Source organism: Carcharhinus amblyrhynchos, chromosome 8, assembly GCF_965287045.1.
Source record: "Carcharhinus amblyrhynchos chromosome 8, sCarAmb.v2.hapA, whole genome shotgun sequence".
Classification (NCBI taxonomy): domain Eukaryota; kingdom Metazoa; phylum Chordata; class Chondrichthyes; order Carcharhiniformes; family Carcharhinidae; genus Carcharhinus; species Carcharhinus amblyrhynchos.
In genome coordinates this window covers 10,272,987-10,289,097 of record NC_137331.1, presented here as the reverse complement: position 1 = coordinate 10,289,097, position 16,111 = coordinate 10,272,987, and the positions used below count along the sequence as shown (strand labels likewise).

The following is a 16,111-nucleotide window of genomic DNA, read 5'->3' as shown; positions in this document are numbered from 1 at the left end:
ATTCTCTCCTCTTCCTCATTGGTTTGTCCCGATGTTCACATTCAACTTTTTGCTATCGTTCTCTTTTTAATTTCTCTAAAACTCGTCATTCCCTCACTTCATTTCCCTCCATATATAATGTTCTGACTTTCCTTCCGGATAATGTGTGCGTTCAAATTTTACATCCCTTTCTCTCTTCTAACTCTCGCTCCCGTCCTCCCGAAACATTGGTGGTCAAACTGCCCTCTTCCTCATCTGGCGGAGGCGGGAGGGGGGAGAGGGGCAGGAGACAGGAGGGGAGAGGAAGGGTGAGGGGAGGGGAGAGGAAGGGAGAGGGGAGGGGAGAGGAGAGAGGTGAAGGGAGGGAGAGGAAGGGTGAGGGGAGGGGAGAGGAAGGGTGAGAGGAAGGGAGAGGGGAAGGGAGAGGAAGGGTGAGGGGAGGGGAGAGGAAGGGTGAGGGGAGGGGAGAGGAAGGGTGAGGGGAGGGGAGAGGAAGGGTGAGGGGAGGGGAGAGGAAGGGTGAGGGGAGGGGAGAGGAAGGGTGAGGGGAGGGGAGAGGAAGGGTGAGGAGAGGGAGGGGGAGGGGAGAGGAAGGGTGAGGGGGAGGGGAGAGGAAGGGAGAGGGGAGGGGAGAGGAAGGGAGAGGGGAGGGGAGAGGAAGGGCGAGGGGAGGGAGAGGAAGGGTGAAGGGGAGGGGAGAGGAAGGGAGAGGGGAGGGGAGAGGAAGGGAGAGGGGAGGGGAGAGGAAGGGTGAGGGGAGGGAGAGGAAGGGTGAAGGGGAGGGGAGAGGAAGGGAGAGGGGAGGGGAGAGGAAGGGAGAGGGGAGGGGAGAGGAAGGGTGAGGGGAGGGAGAGGAAGGGTGAGGGGAGGGAGAGGAAGGGTGAAGGGGAGGGAGAGGAAGGGTGAAGGGGAGGGAGAGGAAGGGTGAAGGGGAGGGGAGAGGAAGGGTGAGGGGAGGGGAGAGGAAGGGTGAGGGGAGGGAGAGGAAGGGTGAGGGGAGGGAGAGGAAGGGTGAGGGGTAGGGTGGGTAAGGGAATGGTGGTCAAGGGTGAGGGGAGAGAGTGACGGGAGGAAGGTATGGCTGAGGGGAGGGTAGGTTGAGGGGCGATAGGTTGAGGGGAGGAATGTTGAGGGCGAGGCAAGGGAGGGTGAGGCAAGGGAGGGTGAGGCAAGGGAAGTGAAGGAATGATGGGGAGGATGAAGGGAGAGAAGTGGAGGGAGAGGAAGAGCAGGGGTAGGAAGGGAGAGTGAGCAGGGAAGGATGGTTGGAGGAAAGCAGCTCAGGGAGGGTGAAGAAATGATGGGAAGAGGGAGAGTGAGGAGGGCGGGGATGGTGAGGAGACAGGGGTGGGGAGGGAGGGTGAGGGTGAGTCACAAGGGAAAGGTGAGCAGAGGGAGAGGTGGGGGAAGAAGGGGTGAAGGGAGGGAGGCAGGAAGGCTTTGGGAGAAAGATGGTATGGGAAAGTCGATGGGAGTGAGGGGAGGAAGAGAAGTGGGGTCAAGAGAGGGGAGAGTGGTTAAGGGATAGGGGAGTCGAAAGGAAGGGCGGAGAGAGATGGGGAGGAGAGGATCTGATAGGGCGAGTGGGGATTAGGGGAGAGAAGGGAGCAAGAGGTGGGAATGGGGTGGGGGAGGCAAGTGAAAGAAGTGGGGTCAGGAAGGAAGGGGGGAGGGGGAGAGGTGGGTGGATGGGGGGGAGAGGTGGATAGGGAGCAGGGGGAGAGGTGGGCGGATGGGGGAAGGGGGAGGGGTGGGCGGGGGGTGGTGGAAGGGGGAGGGCAGGCGGGCGGGTGGGGGAAGGGGGAGAGGCGGGCGGGGGCAGAGGCAGGCGCGGGGCTGTGGGAGAGGAGGGCAGGTGGGGGAACGGAGAGGAGCAGGTGGGGAAGGGGATGAGGCAGGCAGTGGGGGAAGGGGAGAGGAGGGCAGGTGAGGGAGGGGGGATAGGTGGGCGGGTGGGGGAAGGGGGAGAGGTGGGTGGGGGAAGGGGGAGAGGCGGGTGGGTGGGGGAATGGGAGAGACGTGGGCGGGTGGGGGAAGAGGAGAGATGGGTGGGGGGAAGGGGGAGAGGGGCAGCTGGGTACAGGGGCAGAGGTACGAGGGGCAGGGGGCGGGGATACGGTGGGCAGGGGCATGGAGACAGGGATGGGGGAGGGGGGTACAGGGGAGGGGGGCACAGGGGAGGGGGGCACAGGGGAGGGGGGCACAGGGGAGGGGGGCACAGGGGAGAGGGGTACAGGGGAGAGGGGTACAGGGGAGAGGGGTACAGGGGAGGGGGGGCAGGGGAGGGGGGTACGGGGAGGGGGAGCAGAGGGATGAGGGGACAAGGGGATGAGAGGAGACAGGGTGGGGCAGTGGAGGAGGGGCAGGGGGAGGGGGCAGGGCAGATGGGGCAGGGGGAGGGTAAGGGGGAGTGGAAGAGGAGGTGGGAGGGGAAAGGTAGGGGAGGTGGGAGGGGAAGGGAGGGGAGGAGGAAATGGCAAGGGGAGGGGGGAGGGGAGGGGGATGGCAAGGGGAGGGGGTAGGGAGGGGGAAGGGGAGGAGGGGAGGGGAGGGGAAGTGGGGGGAGGGGGGTGGCAAGGGGAGGGGAGGGGGGAGGGGATGTCGTGGCGGTGGGGAGGGGAAAGGGAGGGGAGATGGGGGAGGGGAGGGGATTGGGGAATGGGGAGGGGGGAAGGGAGGAGAGGAGAGCGGAGGCGAGGGGGAGGGGAGGGAGGGGATGGGGCAGGGGGGATTGAGGGAGCAGGGGGTAAGGGGATTGGGGTGGTGAGGGGGATTGAGGGGGGAGGGGGATTGAGGGGGAGGAGGATTGAGGGGGGAGGAGGATTGAGGGGGAGGAGGATTGGGGGGGAGGAGGATTGGGGGGGAGGAGGATTGGGGGGGAGGAGGATTGGGGGGGGAGGGGGATTGAGGGGGGAGGGGGATTGAGGGGGGAGGGGGATTGAGGGGAGCGGGATTGGGGGGGAGGGGGATTGAGGGGGTGTGAGGGGGATTGAGGGGGAGGAGGATTGAGGGGGGAGGAGGATTGAGGGGGAGGAGGATTGGGGGAAGGGTGATTGAGGGGGAGGGGGATTGAGGGGGAGGAGGATTGAGGGGGAGGAGGATTGGGGGAAGGGTGATTGAGGGGGAGGGGGATTGAGGGGGAGGGGGATTGGGGGGAGGGGGATTGGGGGGAGGGGGATTGTGGGGGAGGGGGATTGAGGGGGAGGAGGATTGAGGAGGGGAGGGGGATGGAGGAGGGGGGAGGGGGATCGAGGAGGGATTGGGAGGGGGATTGAGGGGGGAGGGGGATTGAGGATGAGGTTGGGGTGGAGCGTGAGGGGTAGGGGTGGGGGTGGGGATAGGGGAGTGGGTTTGTGTGTGTGAGTGTGTGTGTAGGGGGGGGAGTTGTTGATGGGGGAGGAGCAGGTCTGTGTTGTTGGGGGGGGAGGAGCGGGGCTGTGTTGTTCTTGTTTTGGGGGGGGGGGGGGTGCTGCTGCCTGGAGGCGGGAACTGGGGGACTGACAGCTCGGCTCCCAGCCCCTCATTGGGCCCGGCAGCAGCAGCAGCAGCGCGGCCGCGATCCGGCGCTGGGTGTGAGACCCTCCCCTGTGAAAGTCTGACTTTGTTGCAGTTTTTTGGGGGGGGAGGAGTGGGGGGGAAAAAAAAAACAAGAAATGATTTTATTTGCGGGCGGAGGGGAGGGGAGGGGGCGGAGTGTGTAAGTTGCTGAGTTTCGGAGGTGGAGGCGGCAGCGCTGGAGGAGCGGGACACCGGATCGCAAGCTTTTCCCTCCAACTCCCACTCACAGCAGGTAAGAGCCGGGGGATCGGTCCCCACCGAGTCCCCCCCCCCACCCCCACCCTGCAATACTCCAACTCCAGCCCAGGGGCAGGGGTCTCCCCGGAGAGCTGCGATCCCCCCCCCCCCCCATCCTCCTCCTCCTGCCAACACTTAACAAAGTTTTTGTCGCACTCGCGGATTCTCGCTGAGACTTTTGACTCAAACTTTCTCCCTCTCGGATTCCCAGTCCCCCCTTTTCCCTCGGTCGCTTGGAGTTTGTTTTCCTTTGAAGAGGCCGGCGGTGCTGCCTCAGCATCGCGGCGGGAGGTGCAGCTGTGAAACTATATATCTTATGTAAAATGTGGGAAGAAAATGAAAAGAACAACAGTTTACTTCAGCGTGTGTGAGTGTGTGTGTGTGTGAGTGAGTGTGTGTTTCCGATGGTAGCGCGGGTCCTAGGGAAATGTTTGCTGAATTTGGGTTTTGGAGTGTTTTCTTTTGCTTGCAGACATTTTTTTTTAATACAATGGCTGCATTTGGAGCAAATGAAGAGGAATTAGGAGGAGAGAATCGTCCCTCCACACTCACCCTGGGATCACCATGTCTGTACTCAGCGCTGAAACACCTTCCGCGCCCAATCTAAAAGCTGAAAGGGGTAATGAGAAGCGGAGTTTTGCCTAATTCCCCGAGCTGTGTGTTTGTGGACGTGTGCCAGCCTGTGTGTGTATGTGTAAAACATTTTAGAACAAGTTGCTTCCAGCTGTTCTACATATCCCGTCTGCCAGCGAGGGGAAAAAAAAAGGCTGTGATGGGACCACTGGTTAAGTTGCCTGGATGTGAGCGGCCTTTTTATTTTAGCGTTCATTCGCCAGAGCCAGCAACCCGGTCCAGCACGAGTATTTTCCATTGATTTATACAAAGCAGAAACTAATTGGAGCAACGTGAATAATTGAAATGAATTTGGGCCGATGTATAATTTATAGTGGGTGTCCCTTTGATGGTTTAATACTCACTAAATAAAGTACATAAACAGTGACTGGTAGTTAAAATCTAATAAAAGTTCTCAATGTTTCTAGCACGATTTAAAACGCCCCCAAAAGAAGTCTTAAGGAGAGCATGTATGATTTAGAACTTGCCACTGACGTGTTTCCATATGGTGGAGATTAACGGTTCAAAATTGTCGAATTTTATCTCAATTCCTGAAGCGGATTCCGATTGTACTACCTCCGTTCAAGGAAAGTTGGTTGATGATGAAATTCCGCATGGTGTATGCGATTAATGAAAGCCGCCTAATCGTTATGTAAATTCAATTTGACGTTTAATAATTCAGGAGAGTTCGTGTGTCCCCCCCCCCCCCCACGCCCGCCACTTCCCCAAATGAAATGAAGCATATGCGGTTGTATTCATATCCCTTGGATGAGCTGCAGTGGTTTTCCAACGAAGAGAATATTCACAAAATCCATTAATTTAGAAGTTGGCAGTTCAACCAAGCCCCAACATTTTAATATGAAGTTCTCAACTACATTTCACAAGAAGGGAAAATAATAAGTGGCAGTTACAAAATCCCAGCTGTTTCTTGACTTTTTTTTTTCAGGGAGTGTTTTTTTTGTATTCTGTTGGAGCAGTGATTTTATTTATCAAGTCTGCAGTCACTTTTGTCTGGGAAATGAAACCTCATTATTGGAATGTTAATGCTATTAAACTGCAGAAGATTATCTCAAAGTCATCTTTCCTTTTTATTTGGCTGTGCTAAATCCTGCAGGGCCCTGTTTGTATAGCTGGATTTTTTTTTCAAGTAATTCACTTTTTGAAAAGAACTGATTTTGAAGCTGAAAATATTTTGCTTTAGTAACTTCTTGAAAACCTTGTTCATTTCATTTGCTCAGATACTATGAAAATTCCAGGAAGGTGCTTTACTCTTAATGTATGTTGTATATATTGTTTAAAATAATCCAATTTGTCTCTTGTATGGGCTTTTAGGAAATATTACTATAGTCAGGAATTGTGATGTGGTTGTGATCTAATTATAAAATATTCAGTTTGGCCAAGAATGAATGAGAATCTTTTAAGATGTTCTCCCACTTTCTGTGCTTTTGTTTCATGCTTCTTTGAAATATGGCAGTAGACCAGGGAAGGAGCAAAACCAGAATTTTACACTTTGATGACTTTGTCTTTGATATCTTGACAGCAAAAGGCTCACCATTGCTTTTATATACCATGAGCAGTAACATCGAGCAGCAGGCGAGTGCCTCAGTGCATTTGTGTTTAACTGCAGAAGAAAAAGTGGTGATAGGCAGCATGGGTTCTTATCAGTTTTCTAATCCCAGATCCCAGAATACCTTGAGGGCACACCTCAGATCTAGGTAAAATTGTAGACTCTCCCAGTTTGCAGATATTCTATGTATTCCTAACTTCAGTGATGATTTTCTGAGTTTACAGTGCTTCCTGTTTTAAATTTCCCTTCTGAAGTTTTAAGCATTTGTTAAAGGCAACCCATTAGAGCCTGTCATCTTAAAATCAGCAGTATGCACTCACTCACAGCAAATCTGGAACTTTATAGAGAGGAGCACAACTTTAAAACAAAATTAAGATAAATAGCAGACATTCCAGTTTTCTGAAGCAATATAATCCCATTGGAAATCTTTGCATGGTTTCAAAAGAATAAATGCCACACTACATTGCATGTTATCTCCTCATATTCACAATTTTAAATCTGAATGCCTTGTGTGTGAGCTAACTATAGATTTTGTTTTAGCTTGTGTGCTTTTGGCTAACTTGAACAGGTCCTGCATTACTCTATTTAAAGATAGATGCATTGATGAGGATTGGATTGATATATTGATGTGTATATAACCCAGTGTAAAACTCTGCATAGCTAGTTAGTTCTGATTAAAAGTGGCCGTCTCCAGTTGGGAGGGAGAGGTACAGTGGAATTTAGCATTTAATAACAGATCAGTGTGTTCAGATTTCTATTTATTTATCCTATCTATCCATTCTATCTAATGAAATTCTTTTGAAATACGCTGATACAGAAATTGTGACATGTTAAACCATTTTATAATGCAAATTATGCAGAGAGTCATGCTGAGTATCATTGCTGTTTTGCAGTCAGTAAAAATTAATAAGTGTGTCAGGTTCCTTGCTATAGTAGGCAGTTATGAAGTATAATGCACACATTAATAAGGTTTTACACCAGAGTTAATGTTTCAGTCATGCTATAATGTGATCTATTAAATGTATATACCTAATGCCACAAAAAGACAGACTATCACTTATCTTAGAAAAGACCAATTAGTTTGCAATTGTAAGCATGCTACTAAATTTACTGGAAAACCATTATTAATCTACCAGACATTAGTGTAAATTATTCTATGAAATAGTTTTTTTTCTGTTTCTTCGGAGTGTGTAAGGATGAGAAAAATGTTATTTGTGGTCTGAGACTTGCATCTTTTGTATTTGGTTACTATTGTTCTTTCAAATTAAGAGCACTTAAATACCTCTTGAATTTCTGACAGAATTTTTTAAATTCTTGGGCTTAATTTTAACTCTGATTTTGAATGGTTTAAAATCAGGCCTACTTTGCTCTGAGCATGACTGTGCAAATTTTCGTGTCCTGGAAGATTGGATGTTTGTTCATTTTGCTAATTTTTTTTGAAACATGAAGGAGAAAGCATGTTTGGTGCTTTAGAAGCTAAATTTAACTATTTCTGTGACCCCCTCCGTTATGACTGACTGACTTTTCAAAGGCTTATAATGACCCTTTCTAAACACACAAAAGATGTTGGACTTGATCAGCATTATTTTTATAAATTATGCTTAGTTTACACAGCTTAAGTCTCAATATTGCTGACCTTACTGACTATAGCATTGCTCATCATTGGGTGAATATAAAATAGTATACTGAGACTGCATCAGATAGAATTTGCACTTTATTTAATAAGATTATGAAATGCGCTATTGTGCTGTTGCTTTTTTGAAATGTTCTCAAGAATGTAGATGTGATAAAGTATTCAGCTAAATGTTCTAACTCACTGGCTGGTGAAAACTACACAGTAAAAGTAAATCATTGTTTAATCATTGTTAAGAAGGCATGTATGAACACTAATAACCAGAAGCACGAATTGTTTTAAATCTTCTGCCTTTAAGAATTTAGATATTTGGTTGTTATGAATGTCCTTTAATGTATCTTGTAAAGGTGATTAGGTTTTCTCATTGTGAAACTTTGAGCAATGTAGGTACTCAACCAGTAAAAATGTGCTAAAAGAGAGTACTGATTATGTGTCTGTGTTCTAAACGACATGAAATGTTGTTTCCTGACAAACGTCCAATTTAAAAAAAATATATAGTTATGTGTAATTAGAGGTAACCATAAGAGGAAAAAAAATGGTCCCCAGATGCACTGTTGTGTTTATTAAATTGTTCTGAATTGACCTTTTTTTTCAACAAAGGTTATTTTGTGAATGAAATTATGAAAGCTTGTTTGTCAGGATGGCTTCAGTTAGCCCTCAAACTCTGAACTTGTCTACAATGCTGTCAGCATGGCTAGGTCATTAGTTATCCTTGTATTAGTGATGCCTGGAGGCTGTGTGCCCCGTCCTTCTTAACACCATCACGGATACAAAAGTATTTGTACTCTGCCGACTTGTAGAATTACTGATCATAGTTCTGCCTGACTGAGTCTGAGGTAAGCTTCTCCCTGTCTCCTGAATGTAATTGTCTCTGTCTTGCGGGGCTAAATTTGGCTGTGATTTATGATGAAGAAAAAACTCTTTCAGCCTGTGCGTTTACTGGTATTGTGTTGGAGTCACTTCATCAATATAGCATGTAGCTGGTGAGGTGTGTAGTAGCCAGCTGGAATTTGTTAAAAGCTCGTGGAAGGAGCTGTTTGCTAACTGGTTAAGTAAAAACAGAAAAATGTCAAATTGGCCTTGGCATTACAATATTGTTCATATTTATAGATACTTAATTTTTATTGTAAACTAGATTTGCAATTTGGTTTTGCAGTTGGTGATTTTGGTCTTCCAAAGTAATTCGAATGCTTTCAAGAAATGCAACTGTGCAGTGCAGTTGAGCTGTTTTATGGCTTTTCTTCTTAACAGAAAGTTAATGTAAATAAATATGTAGCAGTATATAATTCCAGCAGTTATTTCATTATAACATGATGAGTGATTGGTAAAAGGCAGCAAACATATGCATCCATCGTCTGCACTGTATAAGTTTTATTTTTAGGGCAGCAGCCAAAAGTAATAATTTGTGTCCGGACAACAAGTGCTTAGTTGTTCTTCAGCAATAATGCAGATGTAACAGGTTTAAACGTCAATAAAGTTCAATATGATTTCTTAAGTATGGAAAAACCCTTTGATCTTTAAAATATGTTGTACAGCTTTGGATGTGAAAAAGTTTCATGCAAAATAATGGGAATTCTGAGTCTTAAAACTTTTTTTTTATGATTACTTCTTTTGTCGACTATTTACTACCTCAGTTGGCCCATTAATTGTTCAGTTGGTGGAAGTACTTTGTGAAGACAATGGATTGGGCTAATAGCAGTAATGAACCTTATTGTACACATTGAAGATAAAAACTGTGTTGGAGGAAAACTGTGATTCGCATCCGTGTGTAGTTCTGGGCAAGTTAAATGTTTCAAGCAATGATTGCTTATCCTTGTAGCTTGGATCGCTTGGTAATTACTTGTCGGTAATATTTGAGTAATGACTGCAGCATGGTGGAGCACTGAATGAAACAAGGAGGGTGAGTAATTAAAAGTGTTTTGATTTTCAGCCAGCGTTTAATATTTTATAGGAATGTTGAAATACTTCCTGCAGTGTTTCCTGCCATTGTAATGTTTGTTAAAGGATGCTGGTTATTGCTTGGAAAGCTGAATGGTGTGTACAAGGGAAGCCTTAATTGAAGGAGTAAAACTGTGAAGCAGAGCCAGGCTTAAGAATCAGACTTATTTTTGTCTGGCTTCTGGCTAACAGAAGAATTTGCCTGGGTTTGAATTGATTTCTTTTGCTGCCTTACTAGTTTAAGTTGATGCTAATGCTAAAACTCACTTAGTTTTTTATTGTCTTGGATATTACTTGGCCTCACTGTTTTTAAAACTGTAAATTTCATTAGCCTGCAGTTGCTGAAATAAAAGTAACCACTTGCCGATGCTGCACTCCAGCTTTGGCTGCAACTTCTGTAATTATTCAAGCACTTATCTGTATTGTGTATTTTAGAGAAATACATATTATGCTGCAGAAAAACAATTTAATTTCAAATTAAAGTGATTTCTAATTTACTATTGAATAGTGTAGGACTGCATAAACGTTTTGTGTGTAATAGATTGGGCATATCTCAGATAAGCATTTGTCTTGATATAAGAGTTAGAACTGTGTCCTGCGATGAAAAAATATACTCTATAGAGATCATCTTATCAGAGATGCTTTAAGATTTTTTAAAAAATTATTAAATGGAAATCAGACTCCCAGTAGAATAGGAAATGAATAGAAATAGAATAGTTGTATGTGTTTGTGTAATTTTGATAGCTCAATATTGTTTTTGTAGATTTGCAAAATGACCTCATGTAACTTTCATTATAAGAAAACACTGATTATCTTGTCAAATCCAGATTATTTAAGTGAAAGATTTGTGTTTACCATTTCTATTTGTAATAGTTTATTTTGGGAATTTAATTAAGAACTCTAGTGTTTGCATATATCTCCTGTAAAAGTGCATTTTCTAAATTGTATGCAATTGAAATGTATTTGGTGATGTGTTACAGACCACTCAGAGTCTTGAGTTAATGAGGCAACATGCACTTTTACATGCATGATTTAGGTTGGATTGTAGATAGTGATAATAGAGGCTCGACCTTTCTTGCCATCACATCTCCTGCCCTTACCGCCTGCCATTGGCATGTGTTGAAGGTATTTGCAGGTTGGTGATCAACTTGTTGGCCACGTTATGAATGCATCCTCCTTGGCCATTGTGTCCTGGAGTGGGACTTGTACCTAGAGCTCCTCACTCAGAGGCAGGAACACTACCCACTGTGCCAGAAGACCTCCTGTTTATTTCAGTACTGAGTTGAATTTATGTATGAATATTTGCACACTTTTAATGTTCCATTTGCTAAACAGATCGTATGCTCAACGTTTCTTGAAAGCACTTATTGAAAGTGCAACTTTGTCTAACAGTGGAAGCTGTCCTTGAAGTAAGTATTGCCTTGTTGAAACTTGGAAATGAAATTGCAAATCTGCAAAAGGAAGGGTTGCTGAACTTGTATTTGTAGAATAAGCAGTAAAGAAAAAAACATTGAGTTCATTTGTAACATGCAACATGTATTCTGCATTGAAAACTAAATAATGTGTGAAGATTGTGCCTGGCAGGAAGTGTGTAGATCTGTTATTTCATTGATAAAACTCTGCATTTCATTTGTCAGTTTAAGTGTAAATATATGTCAGTTGGATTTATTAAATAAAAATATTGAAGATTGCATGCTGCAAAAATTCTAAGTGATGGACTTTTATTATTGACATAACAGTTTAATTTTTAGAAATACTGTCAGTTGCACAATTCTCATTAACCAGTGTAGATTGGACTTTCATGATTTATTGCCTGTGTGCAAATACGGACACTGTGCTGGCACAAACAGATTTGTTTTGTTAAGGCTGTGTTATATGGAAGCAAGCTGACTGGCACCTCGACTTTGGGTAACCAAACTGTGTCATAGAGGTTAATAGGCTTCTTTTTGTTCCCTATTTAGTCAGGGATTTAATCACATCCCTGACTAAATAGGAATGTGAAAGAAAGGTTTGCATTTATATGGTGCCTTTCATCATGGAACATCCCAAAGAAATTTACAACCAATTAAGTATACTTGAAGTATATGTGTTATTGTGATAGGAAGAGTAGTAGGCCATTTGGCTCATCAAATCTGTTCTGCCACTATTCGGTTAGATCATGGCTGATCTGTGACCTAACTCCACATACCCTATCTTTGCTCCTTAATCTCCTAATACTTTGGTATAACAAAAATCTAACAATTTTTGACTTAAAATTTGCAATGGATTTAACTTTAATTGCCATTAACAGAATGGAGTTCCAAACCTTCACCCGTTGCATGTAGATGTGGATCTGAATTTCACTCCTGAAAGTTCCGCATCTGTTTTTTTAGACTATACCCGCTAGACCTAAACTCCTCAACCAGGGGGAGGGAGGGGGAATAGTGTATCTTGATCTATCCTATATGTTCCCTTAACATCTTCAAAACTTCAATCTAATCAGCCCTTTAACTTCTAAATTCCAGCAAATTCGATCTTAATTTGTGCACTGTATCCAATTTAATTAATTGAATTCAGAAATCATTCTGGTAAGCCTACACTCCATCCAAACATAATATACCTTAACGTGTGGTTCTCAGAACCCTTTCCAATAGTTCAGGTATGGTCTAACCAGGAGTCTGCATAGCTGAAGCACAACGTCTCATTCTCTAGCTGTAAAGACCGGGTTTTCATGAGCTTTTTTATTATTATTTTGTGTTCCTGCTCGCGACTGTTAATAGTCTTATCTAACTGGACCACAAGTGTTTTTGAAAGCCACTATTTCTAACTTTTCCCCATTTAGAAAGTATTTTGTTCAATCCTTTATATGTCCAAAGTGAATGACCTTACGTTTGCCTGTATTAATATCCATTTGACACAGTTTTGACTGTTCTCTTAAAATTAGAAGGGGATTTTGATTATGTTTCCATCAACACTACTGGCAATGTCTTCTAGTTTTGTGTAAATGACACATTTGGATATGTAGCTTTCTATCCCATCATCGAAGTCATAATAACAAGAGTAAATATTTGAGTCACCTGACACCCAATGTGATTTTTGACAAGTTGATTAATCAGTGGCCAGATAGGAAGTTTGCCATCCAATAGGAGACACTCCAGCCCTGTGACATGGGAAGCTCCACTGTCAGAACTTGGGGCTGCTGATGTATGCAGGTTGGACCTTCTGAAGACTTGGAGGTCAAATTACAACTGGCCAAAGCTGCCAGTCTGTGCTGTGAGTCTCATACTTGTGACAAAGGTAGGGGTGGGAAGAAGGGTTAAAAATGTTGATGGACATCGTTAGTGCCCCTTGCATCTGTCTGCTGTTGGGAGGCAACCTCTGTGTTGGAGCCATGTTTCAACCTCAGTGTAGGCCCCATATGGGAATATTGGGAGAGTGGCTTGAATAGGCCCTCAATAGTGCTTAATTGGCTACTCACCCCTTGCAACTGAGTAGTTGTTCCATGCCCCGCCCAGCCCAGCCCAGCCCAGTCTTTCCCAGCATGTTCCAAATGGCCTGAGGTAGGTACATATGGGACTTTATCAAATATCTTCTAGAAGCCCATGTAAATAACATCTCTTGACATAATCTCTCTGGCACCACTTCTTCAAAAAAATTAAGTCATTGGATTTGAGCTACCCATTAACAATCCATGATGGTTCTTTGATCAGCTGAACATTTTCAAGTTTTCAGTTAAACTGTCCTTAATTATAGAATCTGGTAATTTCCGAATGACACATGGTTGGCCGAGAATTCCCTCTGCTACCTTTCCTAAATAGCAGATTTCAATTTTCTAATCTGGGTAACAGTTTCTGAAGCTAGAGAACTATGAAGATTAAAGTTAGCACATTTGCATTATTTTCACCAACTTTCTTTAAAATCTAAGCACCCAATTTGCACATGACTATTTATTGAAGGAAGTAGTTATTTACTAGTGTTAATAAAATGTACATAGAACTGTAAATAAATATCTTCTTAAAAATGGCAGTCTTAAGTAGTTTTCTTGGAGAAACAATCAAACCGTGAAGAACTCAATCTAGGCTCCAACACAAGGCAAAATATGGTGGTAGTGGATAGTCAGTAAAATATCCAGGAAAACATCAAGAAAAGAGAAAAATATTACGAGACTGCAGATACTTGGAAGAAGGATGAATAAGAACATTGATCTAAGACTTACCTGAAAAACTTGGGGCCTTGTGGGTGCAGCGCATGAAAACTGAGACATGGAGCCAGATCCCAGCCAGCAATGAGCACAGACAAAAATCTACAAATGGCAAGCAGCTTGGTATAAATATGTATTCTTCATGGCCCTCCTCAGAACGTTTCTGAATCACTCAAGGCTTGCAACAAGCTCAGTGCTGGGACAAATGGAGAAAAAGGCTTTCCAGGTTTGTACAAGAAGGAACAAAAGGATCGGGTCAGTACTTTAACTCTGTGAAGTTGGAGCTACTAACAATGACATAATAGTTAGATCAGGAATTGAGGACATTTCAGGTTTTTGACATTTAATTTGTGATTCAGCATTCAAAAATATGTAATAATTGAACATGCAAAATTTGTAAAAGAAAACAAAAACCTGGTGATTACATGAATTCATTCATTGATAATTTCTATAGGCTGGTTTAAAAAAAAATTGTGATCACGAAAAACTGAGGGATTAATTGATTCATGATTGCATAGTCGTTGGGGCCATAGATTAGATCAGATCTCTTGCAAACAAGGGAAGATCTAACTTTAATTAAGACAATTCAAATTGCACAACAGACCAAGGATAGGAAATAAAATAGACTGGTTGTTTGTGGTGAAAATGATGTCCATTGGAAACAAAAAAGCGAAGCCATTCGATATGTTAAGCAGAAAAGAGAGAGTGCACTGAGACAGAAGCTTGTGAGGTTAGAGGAAAACGTGTAATTTTGAAGTGCTCTTGGTGTGGCAGGAAGACCCTACACAAGTGGGAAGAATGCCCAGCAGTGGGGGGAGCAGAGTACCACCACTATCAGAAGCTAGGAAATTTTAAATATTGTCTGCAAATCTTAAAAAAAAATCTGCAAAGAAGAAATAAAACTGACAAGGCCAGATACAAGAACCACAGAAAAAAGTCAATGAAACAGAATGACTGAAAAAATGAATGAAATAAAAATAATTGAGCATTAAAGGAAAAGTGGATGGATATCCTCTAGAATTTAAATGAGATGCAAGGGTCAGTGTTTCAATCTTATCTGATGAAGTAAAGTGGCTTAAACATATTACAACCAACAACCATCCAATTATAAGGTTCAGGTGGGATTACACAAGTCATAGGACAACATCTGTCAGTATTAAAATACAGGGATAGAGGAATCATTGAGCCTTTGTATATTCCACAGAAACAAGATTGTCATTATTAAATAGGAAGGCATATTTATAGTTGAAGCTGATTTGCAAAGTTGATGAAATTGTTGATAGGCAATACAATAGCACATTCAGGAATGAATTTCCAACATTATTCACAGGTTGGGGAAAAGTCCTAATATTGTGTGATCCTAAAAGCTGATGCTAAATCAATCTGCTTCTTCACACCAAGGAAAGTCCTGGACAAAGTCTAGAGTGAAATTAAGCACAACAGCTCAATTAGAATCTGCATGGACTTGACTCAACCAAAGTCAGTGGAATGTGAGATCCACTTAACGACATCAATGGATGAGAGTCCTACTAAATTAGCTAACCAAATTAGTTGCAGACAATAGTTTTTGGCAGCTGCCTCTGGATAAGCTGGCCACTTTTATAACCCCATTTTGTCATTATTGCATTAATAAATTACCATTTGGAATTGCTTCTTGTGCCAGAAATATTCCAGTGAATAATGTCTTAGACTACAGAAGACATGGAACGAGTAACATACCACATAGACAACACACTCGTGCATGATTCCTTGAGGGAAGAGTATCATTGTCGAGGCAGTCCTCAAAGTTCTACAGGAAACAGGTCTGATGTTGTTAAATTCCATGGGCATATCGTGTCGGTTTCAGGAATAGCAGCCAACCCGCAGAAAACTCAGGTGATTACAGAGTTCTCATAATCCAGAATGTTACAGAGTTGCGACGGCTCCTTACGATGATCAACCAAGCAAGCAAGTTCCTGCCAAATTTGACAGAAATCGATGAGTCATTGAGATATTTGTTGAGACGAGGTCAACGGTGGTGCTGGGTGGAATATGTACCAGCAAAATGCTTTTGAGAAAATTGAAAGATTCTCAATTTATGTTAAATTCTCGCATGCTATGATCCAGACTGCCGACCAGAGTAGCAGCAGATGCATCAACTACAAATCTGGGTGCAGCCTTGTTTCAAATTTAAAAAGATGGTAAAAGAAGACCAATTTATTATGCCTCAAGATCATTTGCAAACAGAGAAAAAGTATGCAAAAATTGAAAAAGAAACATCAGCAGCAATGTGGGAAAGGAGACATTCCCAAATCACGTGATGGGATTGTGGTTTAAAATTGAAACTGACCACAAACCTTTGGTCACTTTTCTTGACCATGTAGATCGCATGACCTGCGAATAATTGCTCCTTAAAGGGGCCACATTA

At 43.9% G+C, this 16,111-nt stretch overlaps 1 protein-coding gene across 1 annotated transcript in view; it reads left to right on the top strand.

Moving 5' to 3' along the window:
• The first annotated feature begins 3,692 nt into the window (after positions 1-3,692).
• Positions 3,693-16,111, top strand: part of LOC145346438 (transcriptional activator GLI3-like) — a 350,295-nt gene continuing 337,876 nt past the window's right edge. The window contains exon 1 of the mRNA XM_080193632.1: positions 3,693-3,769. The gene's annotated coding sequence lies outside the window, so the exon portion shown is untranslated. The remainder of the gene's footprint in view (positions 3,770-16,111) is intronic.